Source organism: Metopolophium dirhodum, chromosome 3 (genome assembly GCF_019925205.1).
Source record: "Metopolophium dirhodum isolate CAU chromosome 3, ASM1992520v1, whole genome shotgun sequence".
NCBI lineage: Eukaryota > Metazoa > Arthropoda > Insecta > Hemiptera > Aphididae > Metopolophium > Metopolophium dirhodum.
In genome coordinates this window covers 267,962-291,766 of record NC_083562.1, presented here as the reverse complement: position 1 = coordinate 291,766, position 23,805 = coordinate 267,962, and the positions used below count along the sequence as shown (strand labels likewise).

Below are 23,805 nucleotides of genomic sequence, written 5' to 3'. Positions count from 1 at the left end.
CGCAAGGCATATAATTGTGTGTAACCAGTAGCCACCATAAAGTTATCAAGCTCTTTTTTTAGATTTTGTTAGTAAATAAAAATGTCATTATTATTAACATATTATTAATATCTTTACCTATATGGTCTAAGAATATAACTATGATACATTAATGACAAATTGTAAATACACAACATAACTGCAATATTATGGTTGAATTAAGATTTTCCTATATAATATATCATAAAAAATAATGTTTTGTTAACCTAAATGTGTAACCATTCAAGTAAAATATAACGCAATAGGTACGCTGAATCAACAATATTTTATTTATTTATAAATATACGATGAAATCATCGATGTCAGACAAAATATGTATAATAATTGTACAAACAGTTCGAAAAATAATCTTCTCGGCGAAAAAACGGTGATAAAACGAATATTGAATTCTCGAGAGATGCTATATAATATATATGTTATATAAGAACGAGATTTAAGAATATATATACCAAACAAATGATTTAAAATCGTATTTGTCGTGAATGTAAAATAGTAAATATAAGTTATCATTCCATAGTTTGTACATCGGATCAAGTACACCTACAAAAGAAAGTAAGTATACAATCGAGTTCAAACTTTGCACGTCTTAAAATGTAAAACCAGCGGAGACGACGGTTGCAAACAATATTTTTTGAACTTTGCCGCTCGTTGAAAAATACATAAATTTTGAACAATACATTGTTATTTATTACGCGTTACCGTATAAGCTGTTGGTGGATTATGGTTATTTTTTTACCGTAAACACGGGGCTTTGTAATAATAATAATAATAAAAGAAGAAAACTTTCTTCTTGTACACGAGAACTAAGCTGCGTGCTTCGTGGAGTCCTTATAGTGCACTGCAGCACGCGAATGATCCCAGGAAAGGGCTAGTAGGATAGATGTTTTATCAAATAGGATTTCGCCATTTTGAAATAATAAAAAATTACTTACTACTAAACGAGACGACGCATTTTACATTAGTTATTATTCAAAGCTCAGCGTTTATTCATCACGCCCCCGCTCACCCCTGCCCGTGTCAAATTCATGTTTGCTCTTAATTAAATTCAAAAGTAACACTTTGCAAATATTTCGGAAGTAGAGTACATTAAATATTTAGTCATAGAATAAAACATTCGAACTGGAAGTATAATATACTACGCTGCTGTAGTCAGTATAGTATTAGTCAGTTCTAGCGAGAGTACAGCATTATTCGCGTAATCTGCGTAAATGCGATATTGTAGATAAAGCGCACAGCTAGACAGTCGCACTTAGGTCAAAATTATATAATCTATGTATTTGTATAATATTATAATATAAACATAGTATATCATTGCCCTTGGGATTAAGTACTTGAGACGGTTATATTATAGCAATTGTTATACCTAGTTTGAGATGATCTCATTAAGATATAGGTACCTAAGAATGAAATTCAATTTTATACTACATAGCAGAATAACTTAATTTAAATTGTATGTTTTAAAAAAAAACTATTTTGAAAAATAATCTAGAAGGTGCACACTATTACATAGTATAATATCATTGTGCCATGTCTGACAAAGTAGATTAATTTTATGTCTAAGGTCTGAATTAAAATTACCTTATCACTTTTAAACACGAGAAACTTCAAAACTGAAATTACAAAACAATAATAATAATAAAATTAGAATTTTTTATTTTGTTTATTAAAATCGAGTGTTATTGGTATTGATAATATGGACACTTAACAGTATTAATATTCTCAGAAATGTACAGAGTTTTACTTATTATAATGAAATCCGTGTGTGCTCAAGAAAAACAGCATCTACGTCAAAAATGTAAATGCAAGCGCTTATAACGTAGCAATATATTTAGGATAAGATTTATCATGTACCATTTGCAGGCACTATTATTTATTTGTATATTACAAAAATTATTTCTTTCGTACTCAGCCGTTCCGTACATATATTTTAAAGCTCACTCGTAATAATATGTCAACAAAAAATAGCATGGTATATTCCGTGAGATTTATAAATACACGGACCTTTTTTTCGATTTTTTTTTTTTAATTTTAATTTTTCCAACCCTAAAAGGTCGTTTCCCTATAATATATTAGAGGGCATAATATGAATATTATTATTTTATTTTCATTTTTTTTTTTTTTTTGTGTGCAAGTTTTCCTTCAAAAGTCGTTATATTATTATATCATCCGCTCGTCGTATTCACGTCTAATTACACACGGTCGATCAATATTTCGCAAACGACATCGCGTTTGATAATGTTTTTGTCGTTGCTAGAGCTTGAAAAAAAACACACGTACAAAAACATACATAGGTACCAGAAATAACAACCGACGGATTTCGAAAATTATGATTTAACTGGTGTATATATATAAAGTGTACATAACACATTAATACGATTATAAACGTGGCGTTGGCCGATTGTCGGTTGCTCCGCTGTATACAACGTATAATATAATACTAATATATTATATTATTGGTGCGACAGGGCATAAAATAAAATGCATTAAACCGACGGTAAATCATTGAACGGAAGAATTCCGATCGCGGGCGGCACCTATATACGTATTAATGTATTATAGTCGTATATTTTATGTATAGGTACAACAAAAATGTGTCAATAATAATATTATTTATACAAACGTGTCGTGTACCTATAACAATATTATGTGTTTTCCGTGCCTTCTATAATATCGCCAGCAGAATTTTCCACTCGACCGTGGGCCCTTATTATCAATACGCTATGATGGGATTAAAATCATGATGGTCCATGATTTCACGCGTGCTCTGCGGTCAGAAGTGCACTTCCTGATGATATTATGATGGAGGAGGACATACGGACGTACAGTGGGTGAAAAGGATTATAATATTATACATTTTATTCCCGAAAAACTTGGACAGACCAACGTGATAAATCGACGGGAGAGACCGCGAAGTATACGTAGAGGATCCTACGGAAAAAATCAATGTTTGGCAAAGACTCAATTTCCGTGGTATATTTATGGTGCCACGTGTAATTTATAATATTTTTTTTCCCCAAGCTCTTGGTGAAAGCTGAATTAAAGTAATTTATTTGAAAATCGTTTAATAATCTAATTTTATTCACAGCAAACTATCGCAGGATAATATCATATCGTTTGTAAAAATAATATTATGCGTACAAAGACGTTAATGAAATACAAATTTAAATAAAAATACGATTTTCTTTGAGAAATAATCACTTTATACATAGGTTTTACATTTTTACGAAAAGCACGTAAATAAAAAATTTGCAAGTAGTTTCAAATATCAAAGACTTGTCGAGATACCCTTTCGACATACCTATTGAAAAATAATGAAAATAGTAATATCAGTGAAGCACACATTATTCATGAAAATAAAACTTAAATATTTAAAAACAACGTATAATGGATATTTTGTATTACTTAGGATTATTTAAATCAATTATAATATGCTTTTTATGTATCTTTAAAAAAATGTATTAAGTTAAAATTATCTATTGGTAACATTAAAATGATACTGGAGAAAAGTAACAAATGAAAACTAGAAATATTTATATATCTATTATAGAATAATATTTTATACTGTTATTATACAGTATTGCAGTCTAGATTGTTTAGAATATAATATATACTAATGTCCTTTATACAATATGTAATATCATAGATACAATATTATAATGACCATAAAATAAAATAAACAGCAAGACCCAATTTAGCTACGAGATATTCACAAGTTATAAGTTACAACTTTAAAAGCAATAGGTACAATTTATCTTGAATTTATACCATTAAAAATAGGTATAAACATATTATAAACATCAGATTATACAATTTGTCTTTTAGAAGTGTATACCTATATCCTACAATCGTTAATTTTCTTGTATTTATTTCATAAAATCACGTATAAATGTTTTATTATATTTTAATATAACTCAGTCAACGGATCTCTATACTTGTGTACAAATATTGACAGTACAGGCAAAGAAGAAGTGAAACACTATTTGCAGTTTAATTGAATAACCAAAACTTAGAGCATAAGATAAATATTTAAATATTACTAAATAAAAAGTTCAAAGGATAGAAATCAGAATTCTTAAAAAACCATTGCAAAGGGAATGCAAGTTTTGCACAAGTCGGGCGTGTAATGCATTTTGAGCTCTTTTAAAATGTTTTAAATATTTAAAGGAAACGGTGCAGTGGTGACGACGATAAGAGCTCGAGAAAAGCCGACTTATCGTGTTTTTTTAAGTCTCTCTTACTGGCTCCCACTCTATCTGTCTCTCTTACAGTTACTCTACATGCGAATTTTTTATATATATGTATATATTTATTTGTGTCCGTCTCTTTTACTCTCTGTCTGCCTCTGTTTCTCTCTGTCTCTGTCTCTGTCTGTCTCTCTCTCTCTCTCTCTCTCTCTCTCTCTCTCTATCTCTCTTTCATCTTCTCCAGCTGGCGCGACTGTTATTTCTGCGTCCCCTTGATAAAGAATACAGATTATCACCTTAAAAATAGTCAACCGACTACTAGGGAGGTGCTATGGGATCGTCATGAAGCATTTGGCGTGTATCCGAAAAGATTTGACCCGAGTATAACACCCCTTATAATTCAAAAAACTGTGATTTTACGACGCCGTCCCAATGTGTGAGAAAACGGCGGTGCCGAACAATATATCAAACCCCTTGACACCGTCATCTCCCTCACCATGCTCGCGTACGTAACATCACTCCGGGGCTGAAACCATTCATATTTATGGCTGGTTTCATAAAAACGCCCAGGGCTCATGGAGCGGTAATGGTGGTGGTGGTGCTGGTGGCCAAAAACTTTTTCCCATTACACAAAACGAGGCTTTAAGTTTCATTCCATCCCTCTCTATGTTATTTATTGAGTCCGGCGCGAACCGCTGTTCCAATTAAGGTGGATTAAACGGCCGCCAAAACTTACAATGATATTTTTCGAACGGCTAAAGTTTTTGGAATTGCTTTTTTCTTCACGCACAACAGAAAGCTATGATAGTGTCCGCGAGAACTGTTCAAACCACCTGACTCGGCAAAACCGTGTATCGACCTAAACGTTCAACCGGGAAGATAATATGTCACCAGCCGCTAGCGGTAGTTACACTCTTAAAGTAGCTGTAAATCATAATACCATAACGCTATCGTTAAATATTATGAACAAATGTCGAAAAGTTGAAAAAAATTTTTTATTAAAATAAAAAAAACCGAGGTTAGGAATCAGGGACTAGGTGTTAGACACTAGTCTCAGTTTTATAGTATAGACACAAACCAATGAAAAGTGATGGACATAATAAAATAAAACAAATTCGACGGGCATGGTGAAACATAGCACCTGGAATATGATTCCAACCAAAACAAAATGATAAGGTAGATTAAGTGCTTGATATAACTTACTGTATACATCAATATATTATTTTTATATAAAAACCACTTGAAAATATAATAATATTTCTTATATGATAAAATAATATATCAACAATTTTTGTTTCAAAATCTATACTTCAATAAAAGCTTAGGTAGGTGCATAATATGATACCTACTAGTTTTGAGTTTAAAATTCCAATTTTGAATATTAAAAATATTAAAACACAAAAATGATTTAACAGTTAGAAGCACTTAAAGTTTTTTTTTTCATTTAACATTTAAATTACGGAAACTTGAACATTAATTATTTTTCTGATGAATTGAATAAATCTAGCGTTACTACAACACACATTTCCTCTATAATAGCTGCGTTGTGAGGAAAAGTTTCGTTGATTGTAAGACAGACCATGACTTTGGGAAGATGGGTTCGCCTTTAACCGGATAAGAGCTGGCAGTGCATTAGTAGACCCGGTGTGTTTATTTTACAAGAATCGAGAATATAATATATATATATATTATATATATAAGAAAATCAAGTCCCAGCCAAAGTGGAACGTTTGTTTAGTGAGGTCCACTGTGCAAACTCAAATGTTCGGGGTCAAATATCGGACTGGATTAGAGGTGCTGGGATTTCCAGTGGTTTTTGAGAATGAGTGAGAGAGTGAAAGAATATTAGTATAGGTATATTGTGGAATAGGAGCAAAGGGGGTTTCTTGTTGGGGTAGCCAAAGTTTCCTGTCCATTTTATTTGAACGTGAACCACTTTGTTGTGTGACGTAATTCAGCTTTCTCTCTCCCTCTATATATATATATTTAAATTCATAAATATATAAATAAATATATATACAGCTGCAGTGGCCATATTCCAAGTGAGCATAAAACCTTCTGGGTGCACAAAACAGCGCTGGGCGATAAAAAATAAATATTCAATATACGAGTAGGTACCAACAAATCAAGAATACACTTGTAATACGGGTATTAAGTTAGGTTAGGTATGCTATTACAGTCTGCGTTGTGGTATTAAATAAACGAAAAAAAAAATATGTGAATAACTCTCATCAGTGGTGACTTTATAGTGGATACTTTGTTACACAATTTGAATCGGTTATCATTTTTTAATAGAGCAAGAATAATTTTTAAAGATTAACTAATATTAACCATTATTTATATTTATATCAATATACTATTTAAACAGTTTTATCATTAATTTATAATAAAATAACTTTTTTAGATTCTAAGCGGAGCGATGAATGTATTGATTTTACAATGATGTGTGTTTTGTTTTGTATTTGTATCTGTGTACACGATACGTAGTCGAAATAATGCTTCGGAAAAGTGAATCCAGTAGGTAGTAATTTTCAAAAACGCTGGTAAAACAAAAAAAAAATTAAGAAAATACCGGAATTTATTGCGCAAAATCGGTTTTTGACAAAATCTATTTTGGTTTTTGGTGAACTTTAAAACAATAATGACCGTAGAAACATGAATCATTCACTGGTTGTTTATATTAGTATTTTCTATACACGATAAAATGTTGAAAATAATTTGACTCTTTCTGAGCTGTTTACGGACATTGTCAGTTCTCAGTTTTTTTTTCTATAAATATCAATAAAAATGTATTTGTTGAGTAGAAAAGCGTGAAAATTTTATGCAAGGCTCTTGATATATTGTTGACAATAGCATTTGAAAAATATTGAAAATACATAGGCACACTTTTTTTTTATAAGCATTTAAAGTTCAAATTTTGACACAATATATCAAATTTAAAATAAAATAATTATTTTGTAGTTAAAAATTTATAAAATGTTCAACTTTTGTAGCTAAGGATTGAAAATTTAAAAAAAGGTTCCACGTAAATAAATAAATATATAAATTACTTTATTCACCATAATATCATCAAATATACTTAGTAATATCATAGGCTGACTGACCGTCTTCGATCAGAACCGTTTTTCTTATACAATGATATTATAATCATTGAATTCAAATTTAATACCATCCATTACAGTGACCCACTTGTAACCTAATGTACAGTGACACCCACTTTCCCACCTTTTTTTATATATTAAATGTATCTAAATATATTATCTATATAGCCGCCACCCACTATACGTCAAGTTGCCATTAAATACGTGTACACTACATTTGGAAAATTTTACATAAGTAATTTTTAAATAGTACATGCATTTGACGTACGCTATAAAATACAATTAACAATAATAAGTATGGAAAAAAGTAAATTTGTATACCTATATAAAATATAAGTTTCAAGTATACTGAAAAATTTAGTTTTTGATTATAAATTTCACTTAGTTAATAAAAAAGTTTAACTCGTGTAGTCTAAAGTACGATTTATATGTATTTATAGTCATGACTCATGAGTAAAAACTATTCAACTATATACGTTAGGGACGTTTAAGAGTCATTAAATTGTATTACAAAACACTTATAAAATGATTTTAATTAATTTTTAATCACGTTACTCATTGTTATTAGTCCTAAGTATAAGTTATACAATTCTTATGTGAATATCATTTTAAATGTACGACTCATATTTGAATTGAATACATAAATAAACACATTTGCATTGGATTAGTACCGACTGATTAATATAAATATGTTATTCAAATAATGTTTTCGTAACTTACTGATAGTATTCGTATTAAGGACTTACAATATTAGAAGGTTAAATTTCTCGGTACAATAATTATGGCATCTAGAATGGTATAATATTTGCATTCAAATTTTTCTCCTTCATTCGCTTTACTTATTGATTTTCAAAAATGATTAGACATATTTTATTAAACATCTTTACTCTAAGATACACGTTTATAATATTCATTATTTATTTAATATAAACATTCTGGAGACATATTCTAGACATTGTTTGAATCATTACCATGATACATTTATTGTAGACATTAACAATAGCACCATTTTAAGTATAAAATATGAACGTATAGCATTCTTTTTAATCGTGTTTTGGCTATAGACTTTTATCAAGTAACTTTGTCTCAAATTCAAATTATTTTACAATCAATTCAAAATTACTGTAACTAATCAGTCACTGCTATAACAACGTGACATTTATATACCAAAATCCGCGCACACCATATTAATTCCTTCAAAATCTTGAACCAACTCAATACAGGTATTATAGTTAATAATATTCAAAATATTTCTTACCTTGATGATTTATTTAAATTGTATGTTTTTAAAATCCACTTGAAACAATCTGAAAAATAACATAAACCAATAAACTATTAGTTAATTGAAAACCATTGCGTAATTGGTGAAAATTGTTTAACTATTTTGCTTGGCATTCCAACATTTATTTTTACATTGTACAGACTAATTCAAATACATTTTTATTTAAGTTCATATAAAACTCGATCGCTATTAATTGATCGGTGTCATGATATTCGGAAAGTCGTAATATATTATAATGTAATTCTAATTTTAGACTTAGAAATGCCTAATTTAGCTGGTAAATAACAATAATTAAATGATATTATTATTATCTCAACATACCATTGTATTAAAAATCTCAGATATTAATTTAAATTTAAATTGTAATTTCATAAAAATGTTTAGTATTTATATTGATTTATATTTACACAGAATTTATATAAATTCAGATAAATTGCCAACACAATAATAAACGAAATTTTCTGTTTTTGCAATGATATTTCAGTAAATTAGAAAATGTTGATTATTAATATTACAAATTACAATATTATTATACTCATTTTGTATTGTTTATTTTCTTCTTAACGCTTTCTAGTTATGTATAAATCTTCAGTTTTACGACAACTTGTGCCTGGTTAGAATTTTCAATTAAAATGCTTTACGATAAAAAAGACCAAATTTATTCGATCCTAGTAAGAAGCTTAACCGCTTTAAATCAATATTGAGTGCTATGTATGTTGAGTTATGGGTCTGAACTTCTACAGACATTGTTTGTGTACCTATATATTATATCTATAAAGACGCGTTCCTCTGTAGTCTGTACATTTTATTTCAAATTTAACTATTAATTTAATTAGCTTTTTAATATAAATTATAAACCATTGCCCCGGTTTACAATAAAGGTTTCGACATTTTTAAGTGTAAATTGAATTTTAAAAAACATGCAATTTAGGTATAGGTACATATAAATAAAACTATAATATATGAAGTAATATAATTAAGTTTATATGTCATTAGTTTCATATATTTTTTTTCAAAAGTCAATTTGGACATAAATATCCAACGCGTTTCATTCCAACTTTAATTTCCGAAAGGAAAACGCATGTCCCCGCTACCCCCACGTTATACTATACGAACTTCACTTGTAGTAGTGGTGGCGGCGATCGACTTGTTCCATAATTGATTTAAAAACGTCACATACACAGAGGGAAGGTTAATTTAGTTACGGATAATATAATATCTACGATATATTGTTGTAGTAATAGTTATATATTGGAAACCACTCGTATTATTTTTTTTAGTTTCTGTCGCAAAGGAGAGAAATCGCTTAGTGACATTGTTATACGGTACGCAACGGAGATGGGTCTGTGTCTGTTTCTTTTTTAACGTTTTATTTTTCCCCTTTTGTCCGCGTATATTCACGGTATGGGGGAAAAACGAATGAAAACGAATTAAAGTTTAATAATAAAAAAAAGGAAAGAAAAAGGGGAGAGTCTGAAAACAAGCCGTTTTCCGCACAATAAAATACGTATGGAATCGCAATTGGCAATGGTGGCAAAGGTGAAGGGAGCGGGGGTGGCCGATAGGGAAAAACAAAAGAAAATCGTCTGGGGAAAAAAACGGTATCGCCACCGTTAAAAGTCTAAAAACTCGCATAAAACCACAAGGTACCTAGTAAAAAATTAATAATGAACTCTCTTTCTCACTCTAATCCCCCAAAATATCCTATACGAGTACCTATTGCTTTTTTTTATGTGTGTTCTCCGTGCGCCTTCGTTTTTACAAAGGTTACAAGAAAACGTATGATAGACCGTCGGCAGATGGTAGGGGGCACATATTCGGTCACCGTAATACAGTGTTATGGGCCCATCCCTCCGTCACCTCGTCGTACTAACCTCCAACATCACCTCAATATGACTTGAGTTTAACTGTCCCTATATTATTATACTGCACTTCTACGGGGTGAGCGTGTGCGTTTAATCATACATTTCACGGACTAGCGGGTGAGCGCTTGCGAAAGGGATCCCAAATGGTCTCTCGACGCCACGTGGGACGATATTTATATTATTTTTATACACATCGTTTATGTATACTTTATATACACACACATATTGCTCCAGTTCGACTCCCGCAAAATCCATTAGAAAGAAGCATCGTAACGGGTGTGTGTGTCTATTTTTTTACCAGTCACGGTTGAAATTAATAAATACTGCTGCTGCGGTGGTGGCGGCGTGGCGTATGGTACTGACACGACGGGGTATCAAAAAACTTAAGAGACTGTAAAATCAAGTATAATATATGTATATTAATATACACACCTAACCCTGTATTATATATATATATATATATATATATATATATATATACGTATATATGTATAAGTTTGTTATAAATATAATATTTAATAAATACGTACCTAACAATGAAATAATGATTAGTGGCTCGCGCATAATGAATGTACGAGTGCTTCATATTATTGTGCACATTATCATATTCGTTTTGTACGAGTGCACTACTATTATTATATTATATATTACATTATTATATTATATTTTGGTCGTTTGCACGACTACAACGCGGAATTATTATGAAAAAATCTAAATCGGTGGAATTAAACTCGGTGTACTGTATATTATATAATTATTATTATGGGGCTGCATTGTTGCAACGTAAAACGCTCTCGGCAAATAATAATTTTTAGTTTGTTTCACGTTAATGTAGTTATAATATAGTATAATATTTAATATACGCACATAATATTATACGCGTTTAGATACTACACCACGTTAATCAGTTTATTTTACGAGTTATAATAAACTATTTAACCGTTCATCTATGTGTATCTTTAATGATTTATAATCGAATAAGAATCAACAGTAGTCGCTTTTAACATAATATAGTACAGTGTTAGGTATAATATGTACACGGAAAAGGTCGAAACCGCGATAAATAAAAGTGAAATTAACGAGTTTTCATTTATTTTATTGTCACAGTTAGACATAAATCTTGATTATTAATGCTATTAATTTAACGGTGTAGTTGACAACAATATATAAATATATATATATGAATTTGGATAATCCTCGAGTCACATATTTGCAATTGGATATCTAGTAGATCCGAGTCATTAATCATTTTAAAATTACTTTTTCACATAACAATTTCAAACTTGTTTGTGATTTTAACTTCTGAAAATATGAAACAGTGCATATTATATACAGTACTATAATACTACTATAGTATTAGGTATACTGTATATATATAAATATACAAACGACACACTACATTTTATAAACAAATTAGACATGAAAAAATTAAATATCATATTATGTAGGTAGATGTTCAGATTCATATTTATTATTTTTACAACTCAAAATATTTTTAATCCCCAAATCGATGCGTATTTAATTTGTACGTACTACCAAGAGTAGTGATTAAAAATAAATATATGAATTAAATGGAATCGTGGAATCGTTGAAATAATTCATAACAAACGTACATTATACATGATACGTATACATATAGTATATACCCATCACCTATACATACATACAGTTAAAACATTTTGTTTCAATCGATCGGTTGAGTGCATTTGAAAATTTTAAATCCTTTAAGTTAATTTAAATTATTTATTAAAATACTATAGTTTCCTCCAACATTATTGTTAAAGGTTTAATTTGTGTTGTTCGTTTTTTATACTTTCTACAGATTCATAGAAAAAGTTACTATGGGAAATAGTTTTCTTCATGCATTTCAAGTGTTGATTTAAATACTTAAGTTAGAAAATTGTAACTATTTATCAACATACTTTCCTAAAGTAAATTCAACTTAATTCGGAGGTGCTCAAATCATACAAGTTACAACATACTTTCAAATGTATTAAACTCAAACTAAATATTACTATACGCAAGCAAAAAAAATGTAATATGGTACAGTAATCAAGTAATCAGTAATTAATTACATATTTTATAATAATTATTATGCTTTTTAATGATTTTATAAATTATTTAGATACATATTAATATATTAAAATTGTTCTATAATCAGTGGCAAATTTATTAATAATATTTTCAGTATTTAATTTATAGTTATAGAGCATACGCATAATGTTATAATGTAAAGACTACACATCAGGTTTAATACATTTAAACGTCTACAATATAATTGTACATCAAAGTTTTTTTCGTCAACTGATAAAATAATAAACCATTAGGAACCAATAATCACAAACCACACACAAATTAACAAATGTATACACTAAAGAAATAAGAATAATATACAATATTATTAGATATCTAAGCATTGTATTTGGAGGGGCAAAAAAGTATTTGGGAGTATTGTGCACTACTTAGCCACCTAAATGCGCCGACGATGCATACAACTAGGGTTTTAAAATTTCATGAAATTTATTTTCTTGAAATATTTTATGAATTTTTCATGAAATATTTCATTTTGATGAAAAATAAAAATAAAATGTTTATTATACCTAAAAGTTTATAGTCGTCAACTTCTAAATGAATATTTTTTAAAGTTGGTTTATTGTATGAAACAAAAAAAAATATGTAACATATTTACATATAATTTATAAGTTGTTTAACAAATCTATAATAGTCATAACAAACTATATGATCTAAGTATTAAATAATGAGCCCAGGCACCTTCACATCACTCAGCCACATATACACACATATTATACGACTTTTGTACACTTTATAATTACTGAAAATACACTATTATTTCATTCATTGTTGGAATTGACTTCAAATTTATAACAAACCATAATATTTTGGATCGCTGATATACAACAATATTTTATAACTCATGTAAAAAAATGTTTTTATTCTCAAAATAATGCCAGGAATATGTTTCAACACTATATAATATAGAATATACAAATATGAAATAATAAATCAACAAAAATAATATGTTTTTTTTAAAATTCTAAGTGTGTAATCAATTTATTGTTTCTAATCATTTATAAAAGAACACGTTTAATAGAAGAAAAAATATTTTTCATAATTTCATTGAAATATTTCAAGAACAGTGAAATTTTCAATTTTGAAATATTTCAAATTTAGAACCTTAAATACAACTATGCACAAAATGCATACAATTATGATAGACGATAATAATAATAATATTATACTAAACAGAATTCGTACTAAACATTGTTACCTACGTCGTGTGTTTACCGGGTACTATAAATATAATATAGTGAGTTTACAATTTGTGAAACTGTTCGTCAAAATGACGATAGAACGATTAAAAACGAATGGTTTTTCTGTACAACATACCAGTAAATGAGTAAAATAATTGTGGGTGGAGACATTCCGTATTCCGTACGGTAGAAAAAAAGGTAGATAATGTCACGTACAAGCGTAGCAAGCTTTAATATTTTAGTCGGTGAAAAGTACTGGAATTCACGGATTTCCGAGAGCCAAATGGAAAATGGAAAAGTGTGTATTAAAATAAATTAAAACGCATCGAAATAATTTCTATTTTGAAATATAATATTATTCTATCTTTAGTTTATTATTATCCACGAAGTATATTATATAGTGAAAAGTAATGAAAATAATATAGTGCTACAAATTACAATTTAGACATGCCTTTATATTATATTGTAATGCTGTAAATGCGCTTTATTCAAAGTGTATGTACATTTCCATTGGGTTCAGTATCTTAAATCACCGACGAAAATCAGTACAGCTGAGGGCTGTAAATTATAATCGCTCTGCCGGGGAAATATATGAGCCCGTCCCGTGAAAATCGGTGTGTATTATCTCAAAACGCACTAGTGTTTTTGTCATGATTATATGTCATTATCTTAAACGCGCTAGCCACTCAGAATATTTAATGTACCGAAAGTACCCGACATGGAACCGAAAGTGGGTAACAATAATGTGTATAGCGTCTCAAAAAGAATAGACACGCACACAACAATTTTTGACTAATCGATAGGATTCGACTTTCAAAAGTTCCTATAAACACATACATACTGTTCTAATAAACATGTACGTGTGTTGGTACTTGATGGTGCATAATGCATATTATTATTATATTTCAACGAGTAAATAATTAGCGTGAACAAAATTAATTACTCGGTCGACGACGGATAAGGAGTTCGTATAACATTGTTTTTCCAACAGTAATTTACTAATAATGTTAATTAAGTGCTTGGTGGGTTAGGTCAGCACAATAAAGTTGTTCACCATCAGTCGTTTAACTAGCGCTAAGAAAATTTTTTGAACAAAACATCGGTATTTTGGTTAATTAAAACAATTGTTATTTTGAGTGGATTTTATTATTTTACACTCAGTCGCGTACCTATTTGAAAAACCATCTCCCTTCCTCCCCAAAAAATGTATTTCTCTGAGATTTGTAGTAGTGAGTGGGATTTAATTATTTAGTTGTTAAACCACTTGCAGATGTTTAACTGCGTTTAAATCCATTGCGACTTTACGACGTTTAATGAAACTATTCAGCAGCTAGGAGTTGCGCCTGCCTATAATTTATAAAACTAAACGACTAAACATAAAGTGTTAATAGCGTCGCTTTAATGCACTTTGCGTGGTATATTATTTCAGCTTATAAAAACGTCAAACAATTAATTACAGCTAGGGAGCATTACAATAACGGGTAAAAATAATAATATTGTTCTCAATGAGGTAAAATTTATGTTGACATTAAACGAATAAGTAAAGAGCGAGGAAAATATTAGTGTCGATGTATTTTGTGCTTGATGACAGTTAAATTGCATATCACTATTAACGGCCATTATTTATTTTAAATTTATAATTTTCCGCACAATAATGACGCCATCAAATCGAAATAAAATTGAAATTTTTAATAGACAATCTAGGTACTTCAAAATATTATGGCAATATACATGACCAATTAAATAGTAATCGATATTATTATGATTTATAATTTTTGATTGCACACACAATTGATATGATTAGTATTAATAGTATTATAGTAAATTGTATTTTCGATTAAGTATTATAATGCATTATATTATTATGTTCACGTTATGGGTATAATAATGCAATGATATCGTAATGTTAGTGGTTAATGGTCCTACAATTATTACTGTTGGCCAAATTGTGTTAAACTGTTGATGTAAATAACTATCAAATATTATACTGGTTGTTTAGTCAAAACGTTTTAACAGTAACTCAGAACTGATATTTTAAATTGTTCATACTTCCATGTGAACGTTTCCCCGATATTATGCTAAACGATTGCCAACAATCAAATCTGTTAATATTAAAAAAAAAAACAAAGCATTCAAGTTAAACTAATGTGCAAGCCGTCATACTGTATCAAAATAAAATAATATTATATTTAACATGAGCGAAAATAATATTTGTTTTAGGCAACAGCAATAAGTAATACCATTTAGTACACTGTTCTCTGCTAGTAGGTAAGTATCGTAAATACAAATACTAATGGTAATACTGTTATTTTGTTTTTATTTCCACGATAATTATGTATTTTCTACCAAATGCTATACGATCAGAGTTATACACTCTGTTGTAGAATAATTAATATGTAAGACAATATAGTAAGTATTAATCTTATTTAAAATACCTAATCACGTCATTAACATTGTTACGTCGTTTCCTAATATCCAACTTATAAAGGGCATTCAAATAGATATCAAATAGATATTCAAATAGATATCAGAATGGAAAGCATGACAGCTACTGCAGGTCGGCAGGCGTAAAGAGTAAGTTATATAGAAGTCAACAAAGACATCAAAAACCTCGAAAGGCACCACTGCAGATGACCATTGAGACACTCTTCAAAAGCCCGATTAATCGATTTGTTTTTTTTCCCATAAAAAAGTGAAATAGAAAAAGAAATTAAGAACGTCGACATCAGTGGAGGCTGTGAAATCTCCGTAGGCGACGGCCCTCTATACCCGGTTACTTGTTAAATCGATAATATATTTCAACGAACTGCACGGCGGTGAACTTTCCAAAGTCTTCCAACCCTCCTCCCCATCCGCCAGACGCTGCAATGAAGGATTGGACGGCGGCGGTGTAGGCCTACCATTCCTCCCCGACAACCCCCGCCCACCCAAACACACTTCACACCGTTACTCCTCCATCGCACCTCCAACACTCTCCACCTTGGCAGTTTATTTAGCGTTGGCCCGTGTTTCGCGGACGCGTGTACATCCATTCTCTGTGTGTTTCTGTCTCTTGTTTGCCCGTCCGCTTTAAATAATTAATGGACCTTGGCGCGCCAACGCCAAAAACCCTTAGCGGCGCGCGTCTTCTCAGCCATCCCTCATCCGGCGTCAGTGCGGCGGCAGTTGCGGTGGTCCTCTTTTTACCTTTTCACACACAAATACCTTACCACCGCCGTCACACCGCGCCGCCATCAGGATCGTCATGCTGCAGCTGCAGTCGTTATACGACAACTCTTCACCCGTCACCTTATCGTGCGGGAGCTTCAGTTCGTCGAGTGTAATTAAACATCACAGCTCTCGCGAAACAATTCACATACGAATACGACTAACTATATACATATACATATATACGATGTACGTGTTTACACGCGTGTGTGTTGCAGGACTACCGCAGTCGTTACCCTAAAATATATATATAGACAAGTATTATACGTATTATATAATATATTATATACCACTTCTGCCGTATAGTACGACAACGATGACGAAAACCACAATTTGTTAGCAACCCTACACGCGCGTACCTTCTATATATAATATATAATAATATGTGTATGATTATCTCCTTCGGCGGTCTTTGCAACACTCTCCGCTGTATGTGTACGTACGTTACACATGCATCGCAATAACAATTTACTCGATAATGGCTGAAAATTGTACATGCCATCAATCAGAACAACCCCGCCCGTGCACTCGCGCGGCACCGATCCCGACAACGCTCAACCGTAGTTCACCCGCGAATCTTAGTTAAAATTGACTTTCCGCAGTGTCTCCTCTCGTTTCACGCTCACCCATAATATGTTAAGGTACACGACGCCTCGCGTAACGCGTTTCATTCATTATCGCGTCAAGTTATATTAAAATATTATGTTCACCGTGCGTGTAGATAATTCGTATACCTACTATATACTATAACCATCCCCGACTATAGCTGATCATCCGTCCGCTGCATGTTCGTGTTATTTAAAATAATAATAATATAACTCGAGTATAATAATATAAATTATAACGTATTCACCGGTCTCGTTATTTTAACGTGCAAAATGCCCGAAGATTCGGTATTGTAGGGCTCGCTTGAACAGTTCATGCTCGGTAAGTTCATGTAGGATTGTCAACTGTATTTCTATTTTCTGCGCTTAATTATACTATGTCAATAATATTATATTGTAATAATATATTGCATCTACTATACAGTATTATTACGGGTGAAATCGATCGAGTGTTGAATTTCAGCACACACACACACACACATATATATATATATTTATAATATTAATATATATATAGTCGAGAAAAACGACAAATCGTTAAACGTTCGAGACGGAACGTGCTGTTAATAAAAAGTAAAACGCGAAATATGTAATACCTACTACGCGTATTTATCGCGGGACAACACGCGTGTTTTTTTTTCTCTCTCGCCCCGCCGAATCACCGTTCTCGTATCGAATGAGCCGTCAAAATAGCACGTAACTAATACATCAAAATATACACTCTTCTTATATACAGTAATTTTAAGCGTAAGCACATATATATTACGCGTATATAGTTCGTACGCAAGCTGTTTATTTTGTAGGAAAAAAATCGAAAATTTTGCAAGGCTGCTCTTCTCACGCACGCTATATTTCAATAAGATGTCGCACACACGCGGCTACATCATCACATCACCTATATTGTATATTTTACGGTGCACCGTAAGAATTTCTTTTTACGAGTTCGTGAAGAGTCCTGTTTACATTTTCAAGTTTTTGCTAACTATATTATAGTTCCTGCGAAAACTTCCGAGCGCTGAACGGGTGCCGCGAATTCTTTGCGATCTAAATCATTATCTCGTCCGAAGACCATAATATTATTATAATACGCTGCAGATACGCAATATCAAATTAACATATTATAATATATTATAGATAGTCATAACCCATATAGCTAGTCACACCCAATTTTGTAGATACAACTTTTAAATCCCTGGACCCCTGCGACTAGCGCCTTCACGTAGAATTATTTCTCCATCTTGGATTTTATTCAATGCTTTATACTTTAATCTGAACAAAGGACAATTCGGGGTCTTGTGTATTTATGTTTCAGAGTTCAGCACAGTTCTATATATTAATTAAATTGTTGGTGAGTGTGCGAGTATACGCCCGTTTGCCAGCGAACTATTTCGTCGGGTTTCGCGTCTTAAACAACGCTCGTCAGGATTCCACACACTTATTCACAACTATTCGCATCGAACTCCCGAATCGATACGCTACACATATTATACCTATATGCTTTTGTGGCGTTGTCATTGTATTATTGTGTACAGCAAGTCGTATACACATGCATATATATATATATATAGATAAACAGAACTTATAGATACAGTGATAAAGACAGAGGGGGAGAGAGAGAGAGAGAGAGAGAGAGAGATAGTGAGCGAGAGATTATATAAAGTCCGTACACCATAGAGAAATCTCTGAAATTCCGATTATATGCGATACTATAATACACTATAATATATATACTTATATATAAAGATGTATATACGCTTCTGCTGTTTTGTCCTCGTCATTACGACCCTCCTTTTTTTAACACATCATTTGCACTTAGAGTTTTTTTTTCTCCCGAAGGGTTCTTATTCACTCACCACACACACGCTGCAGACGTCCCTCTCTATCAACAGTGTTTCCACCACCACTTTTCCGTTACAGCTCCCATGCACTCGTGTGCAGTCCACATGTTACTGGCACAATATTTCCCTATAAAGTCTGTTTCGAGAAACGAATGTTCTATTCTTCTGAACATGATGTACACCGCCATAGCTGTTTTTTTTATTTATTTATATTGTCACCATAGAACAATAAATAGCAAATGTCATTGAGTAGAACAAAAAAAATGTATGAAAATAAGTGTTCGCCGTATTTACTGAATCGTGAATAAGTAGACAAAAAAAAATCCGTTTTTCAATCTTGTATACCCTCCGTCAATTGTTCACATATTCCACATACGTTTATACGACATTATAATGGTTATGATAATAAATTATCAATGTTTGTTGTTTAAATTATTGGCGCACTGCTAAACCAAAATTGATTTAAATATCTACATTCAGAAATCAACGTATTGAAACACAAATGCCTTAAAACAATTAATAGTTTTCAGTGCCAGGAATCATCATTTCCAAGAATTTACATATTTTAAATCGAATCCTGCACATGTCTACTATTCCACACATATCAGATAACAGAACTTACAAGACCACCTAAGTTATTTTCAATTACCAGCAATACGAAGTTTGTTCATAACTTTCCACATCGCTCGACTAAATGTAAATTTTGAAGTAACAACACCGGTGCTCGCGAATAAATCGTAAGTTGATTTAAACAGAAAACGCGTTCAATCGAGTGTTTTCCGAACTTGTTAACCATGAGTGTATTATACACAATTCGTTCAAAGCAATTTAAAGCGGAAAACTTATTTCTGAATAAATAACATCCCACCTCGTAGATGAAGTTAAAAATCCAAATATAAGCTATTCCATACAACGACTCGCAACGTGTTAAACTCTAAGAACTGAAATAGGTACTATGATAATATGCAAAATGAGTTTATTTATATAGTACTATAATTTTACTCGTTCAATATTAAAGATAAATCACTATTAAATTGACTCACTTTTGTATTAATAAAATCAATAATATTGATTTTATTATACATTTTATGTATCTACATATTCCATGTTTTTTTATTGCAACTATATTATTCTTTTAAAATGCAATACGTTTTATAAAATAAATAAATTGCAATGAAATTATAAAACAAGTTATGCTGACATTATATCTAAGGCTTTAGAATTATAATAGAGTATGAGACGGCACGGTCACAGCGGACCGCCACGGCGTCCGGAATAATAACACGTTGGTTTTAGTTATTACGTTTGATTTTATATTTTACATAGGTATGAACAATATATACAAGGAGAGGGTTACGGGTGCGACGGCTGGTTTATGGAGACGTCTCGGTGAGAACTCGGCGCGACCGGCAGTTGCCAGGTGCTAAGTACAAGGCGAAGGAATATGTGTTGGGGCACGGGCGTTTACAACCGCCGTAGGGACGGAGTTGGTATACCACGGCGCATGACTCACAGAAAGCGGCTACTGCGGTATACTAGGCCCGGGTTTCGACACAACTTGGTTAAGTCCTCCGACCGGAGGAGTCGGCGTCGGTGGTGGAGTCGGTCGTCTGTAAGGCCGATGGAACGAAGCGACCGCTAGAGATGGGTCGATCGCGATTGAACGAATCAAAATGACCGAATCGGTTGAGTGACCGAATCATGACCGAATGATGTTCATAAATTATTCGATCAAATCGATCTTTAGGTATTTTGACGATATTGATTAAACCCGTTCATTTTCGTGGTCACGAATTGGTATCACTGACCCACCTAGTTTATAGGTTATGGCTGCGGCTTATTATCTTCATGTCTTCATGGATACTGGATAGCACTATCTTTAATCGTGCGTTAGAGTATAGAAGTCTGTGGACTGACACGCCTCTATTATCTGTCTTATCATAAAATTAACTAAATCATTCAAATCATTCAATCAGTCATTTTATTTATTTATCAATTATCGATTATCATTTATCAGTCTCACTGACAGTCACTGGTAAGTATAGGTACATAAAAAAATATAAAAACATAAAAATAATAAAATACACAGAATAATAAATTGTATATACTCTAGTTCTCAACAAAGTAAAAACATTAAGATTTATTTTAATTTAAATTATGATTTAGAAATATCAATTTTTCAACTGTGTTGGTTGTCAGTCTTGATCGTCTCTCTATCAAGATCATGCCAACCTTGGAGAATATGCGCTCACATGGAACTGACGTGGCTACAACACATAATCTACTGCGTGCTAATTGGTATAGTCTTGGATATATTAACTTTCTCTCATTCCACCAAACTAATGAATCAACGGTTCTTTTTAGTAAAGGTTCACCAATGTGACGATCCAATTCTAACATACCAGCTACCGTTGCACTTGAACCACCGGCTAGTGCAACAACTTTTGAATAAAAATCACCCCAAAAGTTTCTGGTCCAGAAAGTGGACCAATAGGTACAGGTGCGTCCGGTTCTTGATCGATTTGTCCTACAGTTAATCCTTGTACTTTTCGTGATAAAGATTCATTGACTAGCTGATATTTGAATTCAAATGAATCGAATCACTTGAACGATCGACAATTCCCACCTCTAGGAAACAACGGGGATCCTGGTACTGTGTCCGATGCTATTACTATTGCTTGTTCGGACGGCTTAAAAGCCTGTGACACATTTCAGGCGTTGGCCTATGATTTGATAATATGAGTTAGGTAGTATTTTGGTTAGGCGTTAGCCAATCAAATGGGCGATTTTTAAACGTCTAGTGTCCGGTGCGGTGAAAGCGCCTGGTATATATACTGTGTTCCGTACCGCCTAGTAAACATGCGTGTTGCCGCCGTGGCTGTTGTGTTTACGTTTGGTACGGTAAGTGGTGTTGCCTACAGAGTTTTAGGGCTATGGATGTGAGGATGGTGTTGTTCGATGCGTCTCGGTCTCCTCTCCATGTAGCTTTGTTGTTAAGGGCGTGGAATAACTTGGGGCTCTGTGCGAAGTTATTCCAACGGGTTGTTTTGTCATACTGAGCTGTGATTGGTGGTCCTGAAAAGGACCGTTTTGTAGTGTACGACGGTGTACTGTTACAAGTATTATAATGGTATGGAGTAATTTTTCTTAATTAATTAAATACCTACTTAACAAATAAATTATTATTTTTTAAATTCAAATCGAGTATTTAAAAAAATAAAAAAAAGGTAAACACCTTTTTTATTTGTATAAAATGTGTTATCAAAATATAATTGATGTTCCTATTTTATACTAACCATAAATACACGATTCGTTTAATTCAGATTTTCACAATAACAAGAGGTGATAAACTAATAAAATATACCTATAACGAAATAAAGGTCCGTTAACAAATCATCGTTATTCTCATATAAATCTAATAAAAAGTACCCTTTAAACCTAATTTAACTGATATTAATATGTAAATATTATAGCAATGCCATAACCTGCAGGTAGAACACTGCACCATTATAATTTATAACTAACGGTTAATCGATTTTGATTTACACAACTGAAATCATGAAGAAAATTTGGAAAAATTCCCAATACCATCTTAATCATTATTATACATCGTATAAGCATATTAAAAAGTAGGTTAATCGCCATCTGCAACGTTATTAGTTATACTTATTGACTGCAAGTCAAATGTTTTTAGTACCTATATATTGTGGTACTTTATAGTGTTGGTCAATAGATACATATGGTACCTATTCGGTATATTATGTTCAATTCAGTATTAAGTTGTTAAAGTCACTTTTTTCGATTGTATAGTGATTTCGTTATAAGTTAACTTATATTATCTTGTTTTAAGAAAATTAAAATAGTGCATAAAAATATTTGTCGGTTACTATTTTGAATGATCCGAAGGTATATTTTTATATTTTTGGTGATGAAAGAGTGTTATCCGTTTTCCGATACCTACCTATCGCTTCAATACTGAAACTTAATTTATAATAATAATTAACGAACAATTATAAGTACAATATTCATTTTTTTTTAAATTCAAAAAATATTTAAAATCAATAAGATTTTTTTTTTTAAATTAAACTTAATATACCTAACTGGTTACAATTTTACAAAATCGTCAACATAAGGCGTATAACATCGTATAGTGTAGTATTAGAACATTTTTGAGAGTTAAGGTAACTGCTTAAAAAGGTAAAAATTGTAAAATATTCAAGTCAATTGTGTATTAGTATGCTTATAACTTATAAGTAATCCGTATTCTGTATTATACCTTTTAAGAAAAACAATTAACTAGGTGAATAGGTGATAACTTTTAATTTCATTATGACATATTATTACGAATTATATTAAATCATAAACCAATGTCCGTTTTAATTATGATGTTTCGTAGTCGTATGCATGTCGTA

At 31.5% G+C, this 23,805-nt stretch overlaps 1 protein-coding gene across 2 annotated transcripts in view; it reads right to left on the bottom strand.

Annotated features, from left to right (window-relative positions):
• LOC132941481 (semaphorin-2A-like) overlaps positions 1 to 23,805 on the bottom strand; it is a 383,061-nt gene that overhangs the window by 251,205 nt on the left and 108,051 nt on the right. The window contains exon 3 of one of the 2 annotated variants that reach the window (XM_061009566.1): positions 8,583 to 8,631. The exons of the other annotated variant lie outside the window; for it this stretch is intronic. The gene's annotated coding sequence lies outside the window, so the exon portion shown is untranslated. The remainder of the gene's footprint in view (positions 1 to 8,582; positions 8,632 to 23,805) is intronic. 2 annotated transcript variants of the gene reach the window in all.